This window comes from Calypte anna, chromosome 2 (genome assembly GCF_003957555.1).
Source record: "Calypte anna isolate BGI_N300 chromosome 2, bCalAnn1_v1.p, whole genome shotgun sequence".
Lineage (NCBI taxonomy): Eukaryota > Metazoa > Chordata > Aves > Apodiformes > Trochilidae > Calypte > Calypte anna.
In genome coordinates, this window is record NC_044245.1 from 94,004,806 (window position 1) to 94,027,668 (window position 22,863).

The window sequence follows — 22,863 nt, forward strand, 5'->3', positions numbered from 1 at the left end:
ATGCTGGATGGGTCTGACCCCCTGTCCATCCTGTAGGTGTTGTGTGATTACCCCCAGGATGATCTGCTCCATAACCCTGCCAGGCACTGAGGTCAGGCTGACAGGCCTGGAGTTTCCTGGGTCCTCCTTCTGGCCCTTTTTGTGAGTTGGTGTGACATTCACCAACTTCCAATCATCTGGTAAAGAAGGTGCTAAATACCTCAGCCTTTTCCTCATCTTTGGTAACTGTTTCCCCTCATGTCCAACAAAGAATGGAGGTTTTCCCTGCCCCTCCTTTTGCTGTTGATGTTATCCTTAATGAAGTGGCAAGACTGAGTTCAAACCCTGACTTTGCCTCTCAGCCCTGAGACTGTAATTATAATGTTACACAGATATGCACACATTATACCAGCTGTTAACATTGTAATGGACATCCTCTGTTATTTGGTTGAGAAAATTCAAGAAGATAGTCTTTGCCTTCTTCTAGTAGCTACTCTGGTGGGTATTCAAGGGATGTTGGCCTCCTATTTCAAACTAGGGCAACGATCTCTACACCCTAGAAGTCTATTAGCTGGGAATTATCTTTGAATAAGTAAGACCATCTTATATGTTGGGTATCAATCACTAGAGCAGCACAGACACAACAAAGGCTTTAATTTGGGACATAATGACTGAAAGTTTGAAACATATGGTTTGGCTCTCCAGCATATCACATAGTCATATTTATTAAGGAAATGGAGTTTAAATACAAATGTAACTCAAACAGCCAAGGCCTCAATTCTTATCCTTTCTTTATGGTGCCTTCTAATGAAATTACTTACCGGGGGGATGATTTGTGTGTGTGTTTAACTTGTCTGCCCTGTAGTCCATACACTGTTTTGGACTGCAACAGGGCTTTTAAACTGAGATTCTTTCCAGTGAGTTATTTAAACTGACACAAATTTGTTTTTTTAAAGAGAGTAAAAATACTTCTGCTATGTATCTGCCCCATGTTGCTCTTTTCTTGAAGACATTTGCTTCTGGCCATTTTCAGAGATGATCTATTGAGCTAAATGGACCTCCAGTCTGACCCACAGCAGTTTTTCTAGTGTTCTTACTAAAATACCAGCAGCAGAGCTAGCCTTTAAAAATAGTCTTAAAAAAAAAATAAATTTAGACCCAAGTTTTGCTTTCACTCTTACTACACAGACACAGTTTGCAACAAAATATTGAGTAAATTGCCTGGGAAGATAATCTAATTTAAATTTGGTTTGGGAAAAATGGTTTGAACTAAGTTGCATGGCAGAGCCATGTGATGTTTAGTGGTGATGGTTGTGGAGATTCTCACTGTAGTTTGGTGTCTGAATGACACTTACAGTACCAGATTTTGCGCAATCTTGAGTAATGAAAGCAGTCTGAAATTTGTTAAAAATACAAAGTTGTTCACATTAGAAGTTTCTTTGATACACTGAGGCCTGTAAAATCTGACCTTGTCCACAGTCCAAGTGATTAAAACTTAGTAATGCCCATCCAATTAACAAAAATTGAAACAGATATAAAAGCCACGCATAAAATTAATAGATTCTTGAACACCACGAATTATGTGTTCCTTCATTAGACTCATTATACGCATGATCTCTCAACATTTATTTTAAGGTACTTTATTATTTACAAAATTCTTAGAGGTGAAACATCAACTTGAACAGTAGTTTCAGTTTCTGAATGTATATAACACTAGGCACAAAATTTCCTCTTGTTTTATGTCAAATCTTTGTGCCTCTGAAAGCACATGAGGAAGAATAACTGCAAAAAAACCAATAGAGATGAATGATAGAGCTTATGGGTCAGGATGAAAGGGAAGACAGGGACAGGTTATACTGTATTAAGGGGTCTGTTATGGGCCACTTGAGCAAAAATACTGAGTAGATGAGGTCCTCTACAGGCAAATAGAAAAACTGGTCTTCATGAGGGATTTCACCTCCCCCAGTATCTGCTATAGGGAAAAAAAAGCAAGGCATTGGCAATCCAGGAGGTTCCTAAAATACATTGATGATAGTTTGCTTCTCCAAGTAGTAGAGGAACCAACAAGAAAAGGTGTTTTGCTGGACCTTGTTATCACCAACAAGGATAGGCTGGTGGACAATGTGAAGCTTAAGAGCAACCTTAACTGCAGTGACTATGAATTTGTAGCATTCAGGATTCTTGGGGCAAAAAAGGAGGTTGCGCAGCAAACTCACTACCCTCAGTTTCAGTAGAGAAGACTTCAACTTCTTAAGGGATGTGTTTGGTCAATCAGTCTCACCCCTGTCCCAGGCATGATCATGGAGCAGATCCTCCTAAAGGCTCTGCTAATGCATGTGGAAAATAAAAGAGGCATTTGGTGGCAACCAACATGGCTTCACCAAAAGCAAAGCAAGCCAGACAAAATTGGTAGCGTTTTGTGATGAGGTCACAGGGTCAGTGGAAAGAAGTGATGCCATCCAGAGGGACCCTGACAGGCTTTAGACTGAAACTGCAAATGAAACTGATATGACATTTACACTGACCAGGCTGAAAAACCTACAGGTTTCATATAAAATTTAATTTAAATATTTACATATAAACAAGTCCCAAATTTTGGTTTCGTCAAAGCATAATTTGATCAGCATAAATTCAGATACCAGCTTCTCTTTATTGGATTCAGTATTCAGCACAATCTGCTGTTCCTGACTCAGTGGCAGAAGTGAGCTCAAATAAAAGCAGTCTTTGGTATACATTCATATTTCATCTATTGTTCCATTTGTGGTCAAATCTAAGTCAACAAAAGAAGCTAGGACTCACTGGTATACTACTGCCTGATTTGTGATTCATCTGACTTCTTTCTTCAGTCTTAACTATTCCACTGTTTAAACATGGACTTGGAAGACCCATGGGTGCTGCACAGACCTTAGGTGTGAACAAGGGTACCACCAAAACTATAGCATGAGTACTGTAACAAATATGCAGAGAGAATAAATAAGACATAACAGAAATTCACAAGTTATGGGGCATCCTTCAAACCTTATAACATTTTTACTATCCTTGCCCTTCACACTAAAAGATTCAGAGTTTGTTATCCATTGTGAAATCACATAGACCAGTTTGTAATTTCAGAACTTTGTATGCAAATGTTTGAGGTTATGGTTAATTATCTGGAAATATGTAAAAGTAAACTTTGTGTAATTGCTGGCTGAATTGAGTACTATATTAGGAACAGCCTGTGTTTCTAAGAAATACATTAGTATACCCGTAATATCAGCTTTCCATATGTCAGAAACATTTTTCTAATAGATGTTCTACTTTTACTAATCTCTGGACCTTTGTATAGTAAATATTTGGAGGAATGCAACTCATTTTATTCCACTGCCTCTCAGCACTCTTTCAGACAGCACTTGAAGGACCTTAAAGTCAAAAAGTGGAAGATTATTCTCCCAGCTGTGACGTGATGAAGCCAGAGGCAAGTTTATGCATAAACTCACTGGGCAGTGATGCTGAAAAGTCCAAAGATGCCTTTGAATCTACCACATAGTTGTAGTCCTGACTGTTTTTTCTTTTTGTCTTATTATTTAATCCCTTTTCTGATTCTTGTTTTACTTTGGAAACATTTCACACTCCTCCTTTGAGGAAAAGATTCTATGGTGTTTTTCCTGACTAATGGAGCGAATCTTTTTATGATTACACCTTCTATACATAAAGCTTATCTTGCTTTTCTAAGCTATAGCTTGATGTGTATTCTGCCTAGCAAATCTTTGAGAATCACAACTGGTAGCTGAAGTTATTTTTCTGTAAAACACAATCCTAAATAAAAAACACAAATAAAAGTAATATAAAACAGCGTCCATGTAAAGACAGAGATTATTTTGCACTTATTTGTCCTCAAATATGCATGTTACTTTTTTATTATACACCGATATATTTATAAAGATATTACACACATACAACAAAAATACTTTTATTCATCTGAGCCACTCATAAGCAATTAATACATCAGTCTGATTGCTCTGTGTCCTTTACAGTGTACCTAGTCAAAGTAGAACTCCTAGTATATGCTTCACTGCTCGACTGTAAACAAATTAATCAAATATGTTTCTCCTATCCTTTTAAGACATTCTCTTAGCTAGAGAAATTAAATGAAAACATGCAAGAATAAGATGCTTTGCAATTAACAACCATACTTTTGTTTGGTTTCAATATCTTATTAATCTCAAACACAAAAATACTTATATAATATTTAAGAGTTTTTGAATTAGTCGACTTTGCAAGGCAAGGAAACCTTGCCAAGTACTGCAGCAATGCTTACCAAATGAAACTATTGCATGACCTTCAGTATCATGTTATTTCACAGAAACACACAGATAAAACAATCTGGAATTATCTTTCTGAGCTGCCAATTAAGGCTAAGCAATCTGTATATTTAATAGCTTTAAAAGCAAAGTTATTTAGAAGACCCTTATTACTGAGATTGTGGATGATTAGTTGCACATATTAATTTACCTGCTCCATTTGATGGGGCTCTGTTCTTGTTTTTTTCAAAGCACAGAAAAAGTGAAGTCACTGAAATCCATCCCAAAAGCCCGAGTTTTCTTTGTCCCCTTTTCGCAAGATTACTTAGCTTCTCTAGAAATGTCTGCATCACTATTAGCTCTTTAGCCTACTACACATTTTCAGTAGACTTGTCTTATTTATAATGTGTATTCTTAAATAAAGTACAATTGGTATTTAAAGCCACTTTTTTTTTCTTCTTTAAATAGCACCTCTCTGATAATTTGTGTCTTTTGTTTACTCCTTATTTTGCTCAGACTTGAATATAAATGGCACAAAAAGTTCAAACTCCACTGGAGTGTGAACACACATATTTACAATATAAAATTAATAACCATATAAAACATTGATTACGTGAGAACATTAGATAAGTAATTCTGCTAGCTTTATGCATCATGCAGAACAAAATCTTCCAAAAGGGAATATCAAGCTCACCTTTTTCTCCCCAAAACAAAAGTTTCTTAAATTTAGCTTTTAATTGTTTTTAAAATTATATAAATTACGAGGAAAATGCCTGGTTTTACATATATAACATAAAACAACCCTGTATAACAACCTCATGCAGCAATACATGCTGGTGACCACCTGGCTGGAAACTAGCTTTGCAGAAAAGGACTTGGTGGACACCAAGTTATAACAAATTATCATTGCGTGCTTGTGGCAAAGAGCTGCAATGGTATCCTGGCTTGCGTTACAAGAAGTGTTGCCAGCAGGCAGAGAGAGATGATAGCTTAGCACTGATGAGGTCACGTCTGGAATGCTGGGCCCAGAACACAGTGGAAGCAGCACACGCATGTACCGTGTCCAGCAAAAGGTCACAGAAATGGCGAAGGAAATGAAGTCAACGTGACAACGGCCGTATTCAGTCAGACGCGGGATCGCTCTGCCCCCATTGTCGCCGCGGTGGCGTCAGCCCCAGCGGAGAAGCTCTTGGAGCTTTTTACTTTTTATCCGGGAGAGGTTGATCCCTGTGAGAAATAAGGGTTTAAAATTGTAGTTTATTGTTTTGTTGGGTGTATCTTTCAGTGTAATAATGTTTGTTTGGCCAGTTTGTTCAGATACCATGTTGTATCCTGTTGTTTTGGGGTGTATTTGTAAGTGTACTTTAAGGAAGAAAAGCCAGAAAAACAGGAGGAGGGGCCAACCGCAGGGGCCCGCGAAACAGGGACGTAATGTGACCATTCCCCTCAGCACCAGAATGAAGCCCACGAAACGTGAAACCGTTCCCCTCGGCAACAGAGCGAAACCTGCGAAGCAGGAACCAATGCTGGGAGAGCCCGCGGGATGGGAAACAATGACAAACTGATGGGAGACTGAGGGGGAAGGGCTTTATGAAACTATAAAGGGCCGGCTTTACCTTATTGAAGGGGCGAGCCGGTGGTGGGGCTGCAGCTTTCCGGCCGCTTAGCGTGCTGCAGCATGCTGCTTTACTTACATCTCTCTCAATAAAAAGTTTTTAAACATGTCAGCGTTTTTGACAATCCCAAGTGAGATCCAAACTTTTTCTTCCTTCCCCGGCGCCTAGAGATGGGCACGACTCCGGGGGAGGAGCGCTGGGATGGGTCACAAAATGGCGGCACTCCTGCACGTGGAGCCCTCAGCCCGGAGTTGCAGCAGAGGGGGCCTGCGGACTTGCGGAGGCGGAGGAAGCAGCGGAGGATTCGGGTGTCCACCGCATCAAGACGTGGGCGGCCGGTGGGCAGGAGTGGAGCTGAGAGCCCGAGGCAGACAGTGTGATGCACGCAGCCCAGGCGGCCCGCCAGGTAACGGTGGAGCGGGGCTGCGACGGGGAATAAAAGCGGCAGCGGCGCTGGGCAGAGCGGCGTGAGCAGAGGCGAGAACTCGCAGTTCCCCAAACCTTAATGGGGAGGGACGCTTTCAGGAGCCCTTGGCGCAAGAATCAATTGGGTTGGAAAGGGCTCTGAGATCATCAAGTCCAGCCTTTGATCCACTACCACTGTGGTTCCCAGACTATGGCACCGAGTGCCACATTCAGTCTCTTCTTAAAAACCTCCAAGGATGGAGAATTCACCACCTCCCTGGGCAGCCCATTCCAATGCTTGATCACCCTCTCTGTAAAGAATTTTTTCCTAATATCCAACCTAAACCTCCCCTGGCTTAAGCTCCTAGAGCTTAAGCCCGTGTCCTCTTGTCTTACTGGTAACTACTTGGGAGAAGAGACCAACTCCCCCCCCCTGGATACCCCCTCCTTTCAGGGAGTTGTAGAGAGTGATGAGGTCTCCCCTGAGCCTCCTCTTCTCCAGACTGAACCCCAAGCCACCATCCACCTGGGGGGCTTGCTCAGCTTGCCAGAATATGTCTGAAGGCTGTTTGCAAGGTCCCAGAGGTGGGATTTCTTGCCCCTTCTTTTGTAAATAAAAGGCGGGGGATGATTTTTAACAGGGTCTGCTGATAGGCAGCACACTCTGGCGCTTAAATGTATGACCAGTCACCTGGTTTGGGTGAATCAGTGGCCCATATTAAAAAAGAATCTGTACCATCTCCAAACCTTGGTTTGTGAGCAGCTGCATGCAGGTCATATTGTCCCCTTTACAAACCCCTAGAATACTCCGGTCTGTGTGATTCCAAAGAAAAGTGGGAAACAGAGGCCGTTCCAGGACCTGCACTGCATGAATGCGGGAATAGAACCCATGGGTGCGCTGCAACCCGGCTTGCCCTCCCTGACAATTATACTGCAGAACTGATCTCTAGTAGTCATTGACCTGCAAGACTGCTTCTTTACAATTCCTGTGAACCCCAAGGATGCTTCACATTTTGTGTTTTCTTTTCCTTCCATACATGCCTCAGCTCCTCATAATCGATAGCTAGCGCTGGACAGTCCTGCCTCAAGGCATGCGTAATAGCCCTACTATCTGTCAATGGTTTGTGCCAAAATACTATGTCCATATGAGATCAAGTGCCAAGTACTCTCATTTATCATTATTTGGATGATATCTTGATAGCAGCAAAAGAACAAAAACAAATAAATTATGTTCTTGCAGCAGTTACTGCCAGTGTGCAAGCAGCAGGGCTTCATGTAGCACCTGAAAAAATTCTAAATATGGTTCCATGGCAATGTCTTGGCTGGAGGGTACAAAATCAAACCATCACTCCAAAGAAAATAAAACTTACACTTAAATGTGCAAACTCTCAATGACCTTCAGAGACTGCTGGGAGCTATTAACTGGATCAGGCCTCTTTTTAGGGATCACCACAAGAAGATATGCATCCTCTGATTTAATTATTAAAAGGCAATCCAGATTTAGCATCACCCCGACCTTTGACCCACAAAGCACAACAAGATCTAAATAAGATCTCTACAGCAGTTTCTACTCGACAAGTCCATCATGTTATTGAAGGAACACCTGGTTTGCTTTTTGGGTTTTTTTATCATCATTTCAGCCTTTTGGGTTATTGGGACAATGGGTTTCCCTTAATTATTCTGCTTATTAGCAGGTATTGTTATTAGGTTGGAAGGTATCTTCTCATTCTAATCTTCATGGCTCTGCAAGAGGCAATAGGATAGCTAACCTTCTAGCAGCTATGGCTCAGGTTTAAAACAATGTTCATGTCTCTGTTGAAGCCTTTTCATCTTGTATCCATTTTCATCTTGCTCCTGTATCTATTCGTCTGCTCATGTCAGGGAAAAGTCTCATGTTAAGAGACATCTTCTAGCTGCATTTGCACTGCTTGGTGTTCTGGTACAGGTAAAAAGAGATAATGGGTCAGCATACAAATCAAAATCTGTCTTTGAGTTTTTCAAGCAGTGGGGTATCAAAACATGTTACGGGAATTTCTCATTCTCCAACAGGGCAAGCTGTCATTGAACAAGCTCATGGCACATTAAAATCCATGTTGGCAAAACAGAAAAGGGGAAGCCTGGGATACACCCCCAGGAACACTTACAAAAAGCGCTCTATGTTTTAAACTTACTAAACTGAGCAGAAAATTATGTGACTCCAATAGAAAAACACTTTGGAAAGGAGCAAAGTATACAGCAAGGGAAGGTGTATGTTAAAATTAGGGATCTTAAAATGCATTTATGGGAAGGGCCATTTCCTTTAATAACTTGATGATGAGGGTATGCTTGTGTTTCCACAGATTCTGGACCTCGCTGGATTCCAGCAAGATATGTAAGGCCAGCCTCAAAGGAAAAGGACTGGTATCCCTCCAATCATCCGTGCAGGTGTTGAATTTTTTGCTCATGGATGTGATTCTGATGGCTTGTGTTGTTTAGATTTTTTTATTTCTAAACTCTCCTTAGACATGCTTCTTGAAATGCTCATTAATATTCAAGTGACTTTTTCAGTACTGACAGGAGGTATATTCAATATTTAGTTTCATTGCAGTGTAGTGTAAAATACTAAAATATCTGTCATCAGGGTATCCTAAATAATTTATTTCTCTGTAAAACACCAATAAGAGAGGTTCAGCCTACCTTGAGATCCTTTTCTTCATAGATGGGGTTATACCATACTGATATTAAGCCAAATTGCTGTTTGGACCGTTTCACAATAGAAGAATGCTTGCTATATTGTGATTTTGTCATACATCAACCTTTCTGAGTATAGATATAGTCATTCTCTTTCTTGTCATGCTGGCTTTCATCCAGCTTCGTAAGGGTGACAAGTTCATACAGTCAATATCTTTTTGATGTGTTCATGTGACCTGTTTAATAGAATATATATATATATATATATATATATTAAAGCAGTGATTTCAAGAGGTATCTGTCCTCCACAAACTTTACTTAAGTATATGTATTTTTAGGCATATTATTTATAAAGGAATTTGTATTCAGTAGTGGTTACTGAACAGCGACAGTGGTTGTTATCCATACCCCAATGCCATATCTTCAGAAGAAAAAAAAGAAAAATGAAAAGCATGTTTCCTCCCTGCTTCTCACTCTTCTTCTCTTACAAGTTTGGAGTTGGCATTTGTTTGTCAAGAGGATCAAAGACGTGGAACATCAGAAAAGTAAATCTGTCAACATTTCTCGAAGGGCTTAGAGTGCACAGGGGGAATAAGAATGAATATCATTGTGATCAGACGAGAAAGATCAGAAAATAGTCAGATTTTCTTATGACAGAAGAAGAATAAGTCTGGAGTACAGTATCTTATGTATGAAAGATGAATAGGGAAGAAGAATGGAAGCATTACAAGTTTCTTTCATCACCCTGGCTTCTCTGTGCATCAATGTTTCTTTCATTACTACATGCTAAAAGGTTTTGGTTCTGGTTGTTTTAAGAGTGATGTGGATGGTCAAATAATAGGTGAAACTTTTGGCACTTAATTTAAGTTAAATTTTGGATGGGAAATAAAGCCCAACAGGAAAAAATCATTTTCTAGTGTCTACATAACACAAAATCACCACTTAGTAAAGAATGTTCTTATTCACGTTTACACACTCTGTGAAGGGATATATATATACTGTCAAATGGAAGATGACAAAGCTCTTTTCAGGAAACAATACGTTGTTTCATATGATGTAGTCAGAAAAGGACAGTCTCAAGTTTTAAAATAAAAACTAAAAAACCTGCTTTCACTGTAGAGAGCAGAAGGGTAGTGAGTAATAAGATATTGGTAGAGACTGTGAATGTACTAGTGCGAATCCAGCATTTTGGAAAGAGAGGCAATGTCACAGTCATTTTGTTCTTTCACAAATATGAATAAAAATATTTTTGTTACTAAGTCACTGTGGTTATACAACAGACTCAAGCCTTCTCAATGTGCTCACAGATACTTCCATAAGCTCACTCATACTTTATAGTGAACAACTGTCATGGTTAAGGCCTACAAGGCAACAAAGCACCACACATCTGCTCTCTATCCTCCCTCCACTCTGGCATGGGGAGAAGGAAAAAAAAAAGCTTGAGAGCTGAGGCAGCTCGTGGGCAGGAAGGGTTCACGCATCAGTTATGGTCACAGGCAGAACATGATTTTGGGAAAAAAATAAAATTAGTTTATCACGACTCAAGGCAGAGTGGAACAAAGAGAAAAGAAAATCAGATCTTTAAAACAAATGTATTCCCCCACCCCTCCATCCTTCCAAGTCCCAAATTATTTCACTGCCAATTTCTCTACCTCCTCCCATTCAGCACTGCAGAAGGATGGGAATGGGTTCTGTAGTCAGTTCATCATGTTTGCATTCCTTCCTCCTCATGGGGAAGACTCCTCACAGCCTTCCCCTGCTCCAACGCGGGGTCCCTCTCATGGCAGAGAGTCCTTCACAACCCCTCCGACATGAGTCCCTCCCACAGGTGCAGTCCCTCAGGCACAGACTGCTCCAGCCTGGGCTGCACACAGAGTTGCGGCTGCTGCGGGAGCAGTCACCTCCCCTGGCACGGGGTCCTACATGGCTGCAGATCCACATCTGACCCTCTCTGTGACCCTGCACAAGCTGCAGCTCCATGTCTGCCCACCTGTGACAGGGGCTACAAATTCACATATGCTTCACCCTGCTTCTTCAGGGACTGCTCCACTGTGCTCATCCGTGAGTTGCAGGGTGACAGCTGCCATCTCACCATGGGCTGCAGGGAAATGTCTGCTCAGGCACCTCCTCTCTGACTCCTTCCTTAGTGACTCTGGTGTCTTTGCTCTGGCATTGCTCTCTCACCTCCTCCTCTCCTCTGCTCTGGAGGGTTTTTAATTTGTTTTTTTTTTTCGTTCTTTCCAGTTTGGGTAGGTTACAGAGGCACATCCTTCTCTTCACACATCTGCTCAGCCTTGGGCAGAGACATGGCCAGGACTGGAAACCAGAGGAGCTTCCAGCAGCTTCGCACAGAAGCCACTGCTGTGGCCCTCCCCACTTCCAAAACACCACAGCACTAACTCAACACAATTGGTGTTTTAAAAATTAATGGGGAAATATGTTGCCTATGCACTTGTATTTCTTAATTATTACTTCTCATACACCACAGCACTGAATTTAGATATTGAGTGTCTGGATGACTCCTATGATTTCAGCAGGAGAATTCTAAGCAGAAACCATCCAGCAGTTTATTGACTTCCAGTCCCTTGCTTTGACAGTTGGGCCATTTATTTTGTATAGCTCACTCCACAGCCTGGACTTTATCTGAACAGCAAACAAAGAGGCTTTGCACTTTGCAGACCTAGACAAAGAATGAGAAATAAGGAGGATCCTGTCCTCTAATGTTGCTAAGCCAATGACTCACTGTGACAAGTTTGTAAACTGACTCTTCTTAATCAAGCAAGAAAACTTGAGTAACAAACAGCAAGAAATAGATTAAAAGTTAGGACTTAAATTTTCACAAGGAAATAAAAAAGTAAAACCAAAAATAAACTAGCCCTATATGGGATCTCACTGTACCATCATAGAGCAGAATATCCGTAATTAATACCATCTCACACTTAGAAGAACTCAATTTACTGGATGGGGTTTTTTTTTGACAACTACAGTGGTAATACCAGGTTAAATTAGAGATAGTTTTTCAATAATAGTATCCCAACAAAGACAATTTAATATAAAATCATTCTTAGTCATTATCAATTTCAAATATCCCAGCCTTGCATTATCTTGTTTGTAATTTCTTTATTTTAACGGCATTTTCTTACCACTTTTGTTCCAGGACATCATTATCAACCGGCAGCATTCTCTGTAGTTAGATCAAATGCCACCATAATTTTAAAGTCATCTTTATATACTCAGGAGAAGTCCACTTACTTGTGGAAACAAGTATTGGATGGTTTGCTGAGACTACTGAGAGTTCACAACAGACATTGTGGCAGATGAAGTTGCCCCCACCAGTAAGTGGAAAGAGAAGACTCTTCTGCAGAGGGGCCATGGATCAAAAGGCTCTGCTCAGCAACGAGCTGTTTTTCTGTCTCCAGAAAACAATTCAAGGAAGGTTAGGAGAGATCCTGTGTCTGCAAATGGCTTTGGCCCTAGGCATATTCATATGCAAAAGAAACTTCAACCTGAGAAGAATAAGTTTCTCAGAATTAGCCAAAGATTAAGCAATTTATTAGCAAAAGATTAAGACATTCTCAAAGGCTTGTGGAGACATTTATTTCCATTGCAACATGGACTCCTTTTGTTTTCCTGAAAATATTTTCAGCATTTGTTTGGATAGTACTGACTGTGCATCTGAATACTTTATAAGTGCATTCTTGGATCTCAGGCAGAATGTCCAATTCAGTTGTCAAAATCTCCAGCTTTCCCTGACAATATCGTGATGTGTGCATGAGTTTTTAATATAAAAAGCTGCATTATTTCATAATTTAATAATTTTAGGTCAGACTGCAAGCATAAAAGTAGTGCAATTTTCTGCTGCTCGTTCTGAAAAACGGGTCCATTTCCTGGTGTGCCAAAAAGCCCGTCTACACACAGAGTCAAGATATGTGCTTTAATATCCATTTCTGCACAGAAAAGGTAGCAGGGTGGTATTCCAAAAAGCAAGCTCAATTTCCAAAAGCGCAAGTGATATTCTTATACCCAAAAATGTGAGAAAGAACTTAATCTCTGTTGTTATACTGTTGTTCACATACATGGTTGGTTAACTGGTTTCTCGCTTCCATTTAAAGTAGCAATACTCAAGGATTTTACTACATATGATCAAAGAGTAAGGGGCTTTTTATTAGTAGGGAGTCCCTCTAGCCTATGTGGGGGTATTTTAGTGACCTAATAGTTCATTAATATGTTAATAGTATGCCAACACATTGAATCCAATCACTTAATGTTTTTCTACCCAGTGCTCAAGACTAACCAAGTCAAGTTATGGGGAGTTGTGTATTCATCTGTCTTGCCAGATGTCCTGCAGGCCTGTCTCAAGGACAGGCTGTTAACTGCTTGGGATGTGGTTTTCTCTAATTGGAATCTGGTTTTGTCTAATTTTTACCATTTCACTATTATGTGAGTCCTATTTTTATTCTGCTTACTTCTTTCGCTCTCTTTTATGTCATTTTTCCCCAAATACACTTTTTTCACTAAAATTTTACTCATTTCAATTAATAGTTGACATCATTGCAACTACCAGTGGCAACAATAATGCCAGGAATTGTAGAAATTCTATTTGTAGAAATTCTTTTTGGTATTTATAATATTGGAAAATGTAATTTCTCTTAATAATTCTTTTTTTTTTCTTAGCTGTCAATATTAATTACAGAATAGCCTCTTGAGCAGTAGAGTTTAGTCCTTCGTTCTTTCCTCAGAATGTTGTTTACAGAAGGAAGTGCACATTATTTTTTCGCTTCATTTACATTTTTCAGGGCAAAATAAAAAGGTGGTTTTGAATGAAAAATTGGGAGCTGCTAAGTTGTCTGGTATCCTGGCCAGGGGCAAAGACTGTGAAAGATCTGATTATATGCACACCCTCAGGTATATTACTGCTGTACTTTAGATAAAGACAGTTTAGATGCTGGTCTAATAGACACAGAAAGTGGTGCAGGTTCTGGGTAGTACTGGCATAATGAGGCTGCCTGAGTTAATAAATAAATAAATTAATTAAGGCCAGGGGCCATTAAAGAATGCTGTAAGCTTTTATTTACGTGTTGATTAAATGACGGTTCTTCACCCTTCTTGTCCTTGTATTTTATTCCTTGCCATCTATCATTTGAAAGCTTTTTTCCATTAAATGGCAACCAAATCTTCTTCAGTATGATGAGACAGAGTCTGCAGGAGAGAATTCAATATTTAATCACAAGCATAGAAGGCTCCTGTTTGGGGGGAAAGGAGGGACAAGATATGGGGCCTGCCAAGCCCATAAAGGTGTATCTCCAGTGCCTGCTGAGTGCAGCCCCATGGCCAGACTCTTCCTGTGTGAACTTTGAGCTTCCAAGCACTACCCCATTTGAGGCCAGGGTGGATCCTCTGAAGCCCCTGACTGAGCATGGAACTGGGCACACCTTTCTAGGCTAATTTTTATACTCACTGTTTCTCTATAGGATCATTGCTTTGCTTTATTGATTAGTAACCTAACCTATTCACTGCTGGTTTTGATTTTTTCTATTATTATTTCACCATTAGCTTATATTTCTATATAAATCCTACCTATGATTTATATAGATAGATATTAAATAATATAGTTATGTGGAATCTACGTTAGCTATAATAGTGCTCATGTTAATTGTTCTCACTAGGAATTTGATTAACTAATTAACAATAATTTCTGTGTTATTGTATCTCTAGTGCATTGATGAGTATGAGAAATGCGATGATTGGGTTGTTGTGGTCAGTTTCTACCAGCAGTATCTTTTTAGAATTGCTCAGTTTTTTGGCTTTCATCTGTTTTCACTGTTAAAGGAGAACTATTCTCCATCAGCCGATTATAGTGGTCTTGTGTTTTGAATCTATCTAGGAAGATTTTTATTTTCATAACAATGTACTTCCTTTGATATGATACACTGGTCCTTCGTTATTTGGAAGGCTTCTAATCAGTTCTTACTACTGCCTGCCTTTTCCTCTGCCTGCCAAATATGACACTCCTGCCCTCTAAGTTAAAACTGGCAGGAGCTGCTGCATCCATGTCTTCATTGTGGTTCCACAAATGCACTTAAATTAGCAAATACTCTCATGCAGATACAGCTTCTATATCACACATTCTTTTACAGTCCAGTGCAACTCCAAAAAGATCTCAGAAAAGTGATCTGCTTTGCTTTCTGCTTGCCCGTTTTTATGCCATTACTTCATAATAATAAATGATGAAATAGCACCAGGGTTGCGTGTGATAACAGCAAGTCTGTGGTTGAATAAGTGATGTACAGAAATCAAGCATGGCTGAAAAATACATGTCTATCTGCATACTTTCATTGGTTTTCCCTCCCTATCTATCTTTCTTCTTCCTTTGTTCCTCATCAGTGGCTGCTGATGGTTGTATATTCCCAGTCTATTTCTTAATTACAGTGTAATGAGCAAGTGGGATGCAGCTGAAGTGATGGGGAAAGAAGGGGGACTGATTTATTTTGTGCAAAACTGACTCAGCATTAGGCAGGAGAGAAATCACACTGTTAAACTACGGAGTCATCAGTACACTCGTGCTGTCGCTAGGGCTTCAGGGTCCATTGTTGATGAATGAACCAGGAGTTTGACTGAAGCCTTCTTGTATTCCTTGGGTGTTAAGTCATCATAACATCTTCCTCTCTTTCCAGTTCTCCCCACTGGCAGTGTTTTGACTCAGTAGGCAATGCAAATCAGCTCAAGTGGCAGCTCACGGGTCACACAGCAAATCTAAACTGTAACCACGTCACAAGTGGAAAATTCAGTTTGTAGCCTAATGGACATTTGCCTATGTCCATAAAACATTTTCTGGGCTAACTGAAGAAGAGACTAGAGCTTGGGTTACAAGGCCAGACACAGTCCACTTGCAGTTATGCAGATGAGACTACACTTCATCTTCCCAAATGATGCCCAGAGGCTGCAAGAACAGCCATTCCTTCACTTTTATGAGCAGTGAATTTACATTAAAAGGCATTTAAATAAAGGCTGTAGATTATGCTTAATAGATGTTGTTCCAATTTGGGACTTTATTATGGTGCTGTGGCTTGGAGAAGTGACCCCATACATGATCAAGCTGAGGTGCCAACCTGCCCTAGAGCTCTGTTAATAAGGATTGGTGAGGCTGGAGGCAGGGATGCTGACAGGAATGCCGATGAGCCTCGTTAGCAGTGTGCAGCTCAAAAGCCTGTGGGGGAGAGCTGGTAGTGCAGCCAGTTAAAGAGCCCTGCCCTAAGTAACCTATTTGTCTAGCTCAGTTACACATGGTATACAAGTCCTGCTTTCCGTGAATGTACTCATTAGTCACTTATATCTGAGTATTTATGTTCCATAGACAAATTGCATCCCATTTCATGTCCACATTCTTCTCTGTAACTTTGTACACAGGACTCTGTTCTTTAACAGACATGATTTGCACCTCTAAAAGGGGTATGAGTCCTACTTCCATTTTTCTGAGTTGGATGAGCTACAATATTTAAGCTTCTTTTTACAGCAGACATACCAGACTTGCAGAACTAGTCATGCTGTTCCTTCCCAGTCCTGTGAGCAGACACATTTACCTGCATGTACTCTTGTCTGTACTAGCAGCACTGAAATTAGTGTAAAATGCATTTGGGAAGGATGTATTAATGTATTTAAATCTCTGTCTTTATCTGAGAGTTCATAGGGGCGAAAACAGCTGTCATGCTCTCTTTCCCAAGAGCTTCTCAGATACAAGCTTGAAGTGACTGTGAGATGGATCAACCATTTATTATTTTTTTTTTAGGGCTGGTCCAATCCTGGTGACTGTTCTTTCCCAGCAGCTTTGCTTTTATCTTCAGTCACTCAATTGGAGCACTTCCATGCTCATGAGGGGAGGACTGCCTCCTGGTTCAGAAAATAGTCTGGGGGGATTTTGAGCCTAGGTGCTCCAAATCTACTCTTCACAAGCAGCAGAAACATCTGAACAAATTCACAGGAGAGGAGGAGTATGAATATTCTCACATGAAAATACCCCATTTCTGTGAGCTGATTTTTTCATGAGTCTTGGGTAAACTTAGGAGTTTTGTCTAAACGATTGGCTTCTTAATATGGTAGATGAACTGAAAGAAATGCAACAAAAATATTTGGGTGTAGAATTACATATTCGATTTATGAGTTCTTTTCTGCACTTTTTTTTTCCAGTGCAGTAGGAACATATTTTATTTCAAAACATTCCAAATGAAAACTCGTAAAAGTGTTTCCTTAATAGTAAGAATTAGGTTGGCACATATACAGAATCACAGAATCATTCAGGTCAGAAAGGACGTCTAAGATCATCAAGTCCAACCCTTAATCCACTACCACCACACATTTTTCTGAAACAATTCTCTGTGTAATGGTATATGTTAAACCCAAATCTACATAATTCTTCAAAAAGGATCTTTTGACTGAAATCTTATATTTTTACCTGAAATTTTTCCACCTTAATTATGAACTTTCAGTAAATTCATGTTCTCTTTTACTTTTCTCCCTTAATAGCTGGTACCAATTATGCTAAGCAATGAGCTTGTGAGTAGCTTCCCTTTCATGGGCTGTGGGCTTTATATCTATTTTGGTTACAGAGGCACAAGGCAGATCTGTCTGACCAAAGAGAGGCAGACTACTAAATGTATTCCATTAGTGCTGGAGACAACTAAAAAAGGAATAAGGAGCTAATGCTTCAGTTCAAAAACAGTCTGAAATTGCATCTTCATCAGGATTTTTGGAACATCTCTACTTTTGTCATGCAAAACTTAGTTTTATAGACAAAGCAACAAACTATTTAAACCAGCCTATAGACAGACAGTTCTGCTGGACACATTTGTATAACTGGACCTGACTGCTCATTTGTTAGAGTCTATTTCTCAAACTTAAAAAGGGAGCTCATATTAGCAGTGTCCATTTAACTGTGACTCCTCTCTCATGCTGGTAGAACTGTTCTGTCAGTCTCAATTCATGTGCTGATCCTATGCTACTGACTGTATTTTGGGGGGCTAAACATGGAAATCAGTAACAGTGCAATTTCAGGCAGAGGTATTTTTCTCCACAAAGAGTTATTACTATTTGGCCTTTAAGTTCTTGTATTTGTATGTGTAGACTTAATAATTTGAACTATATGTATATATTTTTCCTCTTTGTATTCGTTTTAGGAAATTTGATCTCTCTATTAAATTTTAAGGATTATTTGATTATTTTTTTCTCTTCCTTGTTCATTTTCCATTAGTATCTGAAATTAGTATATATGATAATAATAATAATTTATCATTAATAACAATTTATTATTAAAAAAATAATGCTGTTGTTCTTATTTACTACCCCTCTCAATTATTAAGGTAGATGTAGTTTTGCAAGTCCAGCCCCTTGTGTAAATATCAGTGATATGTACCAACATGTTTTGTCACTTTTCCCCATCTGATTATTAGATTGGAAATGAAGGCTGCATATTTGCATAGCTCTAGTCTCACCTGCACTTCATTAATAGGTAGGTCATTTGGCAAAAGTAATTTCCCAGTCCTTGTTCAACCACAATAAAAAGATCCATGTCTTAAAAATTTCCAATGAGATAAATCTACAGAGAAGACCACAGAATGAGATCAATACTAGACAAAATCAGAAACATTATTGTAGTGTCTTAGAAAGGATCCTGTTCCTATATTGTTTGTGTTTATTGTCTCTACAATTGTTTTCCACATAAGAAACCTATTTTACTATACATTTCACCATACCATTCTTCTAAATTCAGCATCCTTGGGAGCAGAGTGACTTAGCTGGCAGGTGACTATCTTTGACTGTTCCTAAGCCTCTCAGCTATACAGACTGTCCATATTGCCAAAATCCTCTGATGTTCAAGGCATGGTGACCATCAGGATGCATAGGATATTATCCTCTTGAAAACTAAACTTTGCATCCCCAATACCTGTTGCAGACAAAAAAAAAAAAATTGCCACCATCACAAGGATAAGCAGTTCTTCTCCAAAATTGTAATATGTGTCTCTGGTCCAGGAAAATTACAAAATATATCTTGTTCTAAGAATAGTTACATGTTTCCCTAGTTTTCTTCTGTAGACAGAAAAACAAGTCATGGGAGCCACCTTTTCTACAGTTTTGGACAAGCAGGGTAATAAGACAAAATGAAAATTGTTTCGTTCTGCTACGTTGCACACATGAAGAACACTGCAGTAAATTTACAGCAGAGAAACCCCCAAAGTAAGAGGGGGGGCAAAATATTTAGAATTATTGACAATTATTTTAACAAAAAAATTCCCAAACTTCCAAATAATCACAGCTACATCTATATCAAAACAGGGATGATGACGTCTTCCTTACAAAAGATGACATCTGTCTTTTTTTAAAAACATAACCTATTGGCTAATAGATGCAGAAAGGGAAAGTGGAGCTAAACACCAGTAGCTTAAACATAATTACATATCTCAATCCACAGAATGATTAAAGAAAGCAAAGAAGAAACAGGAAACTTCTGTATCTTCATTCTGAGTGGCAAAATACATTCTACTAAATAAAACTCCAGCCTGGATCTTTGCCATAAAATTTTCTCTGAATAATCTGAAATCTTAGTGTTGGTCTCCTGCTTTGACAAGAAGAGAGCATGAGGAAGAAGTCCTTTTAAATGCATTCATCTTACAGAAGAATCATACCTAAAAAGTTAGATCCTTGGGTTAGATCCTCTTTTGTTTTCTCACGTATCACTTGCATGCCAGAAAAAGATTTACATCAATAATGAACCATACCCTAGCAAACCTTCCTCTGGCTGAATCTCTACAAACATGAAAGCAGAAGGGTAGGTCATGTGTGTAACTGTTTACCTTTTAGAGTCCTGCCTATAATAAAAGGTTTATTCATTCCAGGATCATGTTAATTTTAATGATCTAAAAAAATTAAGCTTCTTTATGTGTTAGTGATATATTTTAAAAGTTTCTATTTTAGATCACATTTTCTGACACTGTTGCAGATGTTGAACATAATTTACTTTGACCATTCCATGGTCAAAACCAAGGAAATCCCAAAAAACTAGCTGGGAGAAGTAGTAGATATAGGCACTAGCCTGAATAAAAAGATCAGATTCAGGCTGGTGTTGGAGAATGCAAGAGCAAACCTATAGCAGTATTAAAAACCACTTCACTTATAAACACTCTGCAGATGAAACAAACTAATAGTAATAATAAAAAAAAGCTGGAAGAATGACATTTATTGCTTTTTACTTGGAAGGTTTGAATTAGAATATTTTTAATGAGTCAAATGTAGATGTGTTGGTGTCTATTGTTCTAGATAATTCAGTCTGTGGTTCTTAAAATAACTGAAGCCTACCAGATACAGTTTAGGAAACTATACTTTAGAGCTGCAGTTAGAGATTAACAAGACTGTTTGTTTTTATTGCTTTTTATGTTTTAGTAGGAACTTTAAAATTCCACTATATTTTACATGAACATTCTTATTCAAGAGAGGTAATAATTTTCATGTTACTGAGATACTGACATTATGTAGGAGCAAAATAAAAATGATTTTTTTTTTATGTAAACTACTGGCTGGATATTAGAACTGAAAGTATGTAGACCTTTATTCCAGTTGTTAAAATGCAAAAGCTAAGCAATAACAGCAAAATATACCTATATTTCCTAGCACATAATAAAAGGCAAAACCTCATTTTTTCCACTGTTCTGCAAAAGAATTTTTAGTACATTGACTAAAATCAGTCACAACATTACATTGATGATAATAAATTTTTTTTTAAAAAAAACCTCTTTTCTCATATAGTATGTTACTATTGTTTTTGCTGTTTTACCAGAAGAGCTTTGATAAAGTCATTCAGTATCTTTATGGTGGGTGTAACATGAAACTCAGTCAGGCAATCTAAAAGGTTCCTGCTTGCTTCTGCACTTGACTTTTTAATCCAAGAGCTTTCTGCTGCTGTAGCTATTAGTTAGTATAATATCTACAAGTGGAAAAAGAAGTCTCCTTCAAAATGAGCCCAATTAGACATTTCATGCTAATATTCATCTATATCCTCTCTGCTGTTCATAAATGGAAAACAGTGTAGAGATCTATTTCATTTCCAAGTACACATATATTACTTATTCCATTTACATAAACTTCAGTACAGCTGGAGAATCTGTTTTATTTGTTTACTGGATCGTGCATGTTGAATAAATGTGTCTGTAGAAACTTCCATACTTCATCAAAAATACCCATGGAACAAAGCTATCAGATGAGGATCTTTGAATCAGATTTATGGTATCTGTCAATGTATGTTGTTAAGGATTGAGAATCACCCGGCTGGCTGGATCCAGGTGTCCCAGAGTAGTTTAGTATTTTCTGATTTTGACTGAAACTAAACTTGTAAAACTGAAGGCAGTCAGCAATTTTCAGAGCCAGGCCCTCTAATTTGTGAGAATATAGTGAGAAAAACCTGAATTATTTCAGGCAGAAACAACCTGACATTAAAACATGAGTGGACATGAGTACTAACGTAGGGCAGTGCTAACATCTGCTTCTGACATTGTAAACAGTACCAGGAAGGTCCTCAAAGTTCCTGACATCGTAATATTTGTCCAGTCTTCCAAAACATGGAATTAGCCAGACAGTAAATCAGATGCCAAAGGCCTGACATCAACCACTGTCACACTGGTCCCATAAGCTGTCCTTCCCAGGGTGGGTGGCAGCAGGAGAAGCTGCCAGATAGGATGCACAATGCTGCTGTACTCAGGGTGGATCTGTTCAGCAGTGAACAGGAGCTGAGAGTGTGGCCAAAAGCCCAAATGATCAGATTGCTTTAGATCAATGTGAACAGAAAGTGTTTGTTCCAATTTGAATTTCTATTATAGCTGTTTATTCAACAGTAATTGAGGTCTTGAGTAGAATTTTGTAGCATGGACTTATGCCCATAAAGACTCATGTTTTACATATAGTCTTAACTTCAAAAGCCTTGATATGTCAAATTACATAAATAATGCCAACCCTGGAAGCCTAATATAAAGCTTCCATATGTTTATGTGGACAGATGACTAGAAGTGGCATGGTTTTGGGGATAGTTAGGCCAAAAAGCCTGCCAAAATCAGTAGGTTATTAAACTTTTGCCTAAGACTGTTTATGCACATGAGTTTTTTCCAGTCACTCCAGCCAGCCTCTGTTAATGGCATTTCAGTGCTGCCTCACAGCTGAATATGGAGTACATCCTTCTAGTAACACAGTGTTAAGAGCAGAAATAAATTATTTTAAAAGGTAACAAGACAATAGTGCTACTACCGATGCAGATAGACTTAGAGACCATACACAAATAATCGTTGATGATAAAAGCATATTTGTTTCACTTTATAGTGTGTTACTCCATTACAAGCAGCATTATTATTTTGCAGATTTGTTGACTTGATAAAGATTTGCTATATTCTGAAAGCATTAATAATTTCTCCTCAGGAATATCTTATGATTTCTTCTCATCAAGAGCTATCCCTGGGATATAGATACAGGAGATAGAAAAACACTTCTGACTGAACACAGGGGAATAAATAAATATATACCAAGTAAAGACTGGATGTTAAAAGAGAATCTCTAAATTCTAAATCATTTTGAAGACCTCTGGCAGGAAAAAATACCCACACAAAACCACAAAGAACATAATCGGAACTACTTCATATCTCTTAACTTCTTTTCCTTGGAGGACTCAGGCTTGACTTTACTGTTCTCTTCACAGAAGAGAAGCCATGTAGAAATTTAAGATACATTATAAAAGAATTACAATTACAGTAATATATGAATATTTTTTATTTCTTCCTTACTGTTCTCTCTATTATGACTATTGGATTTTATTAGTGAGAAATAGATTTTTAAAAGTGTATAGGATGAAAACAATAACTTTCCTGGCTATTGCATGAATATCC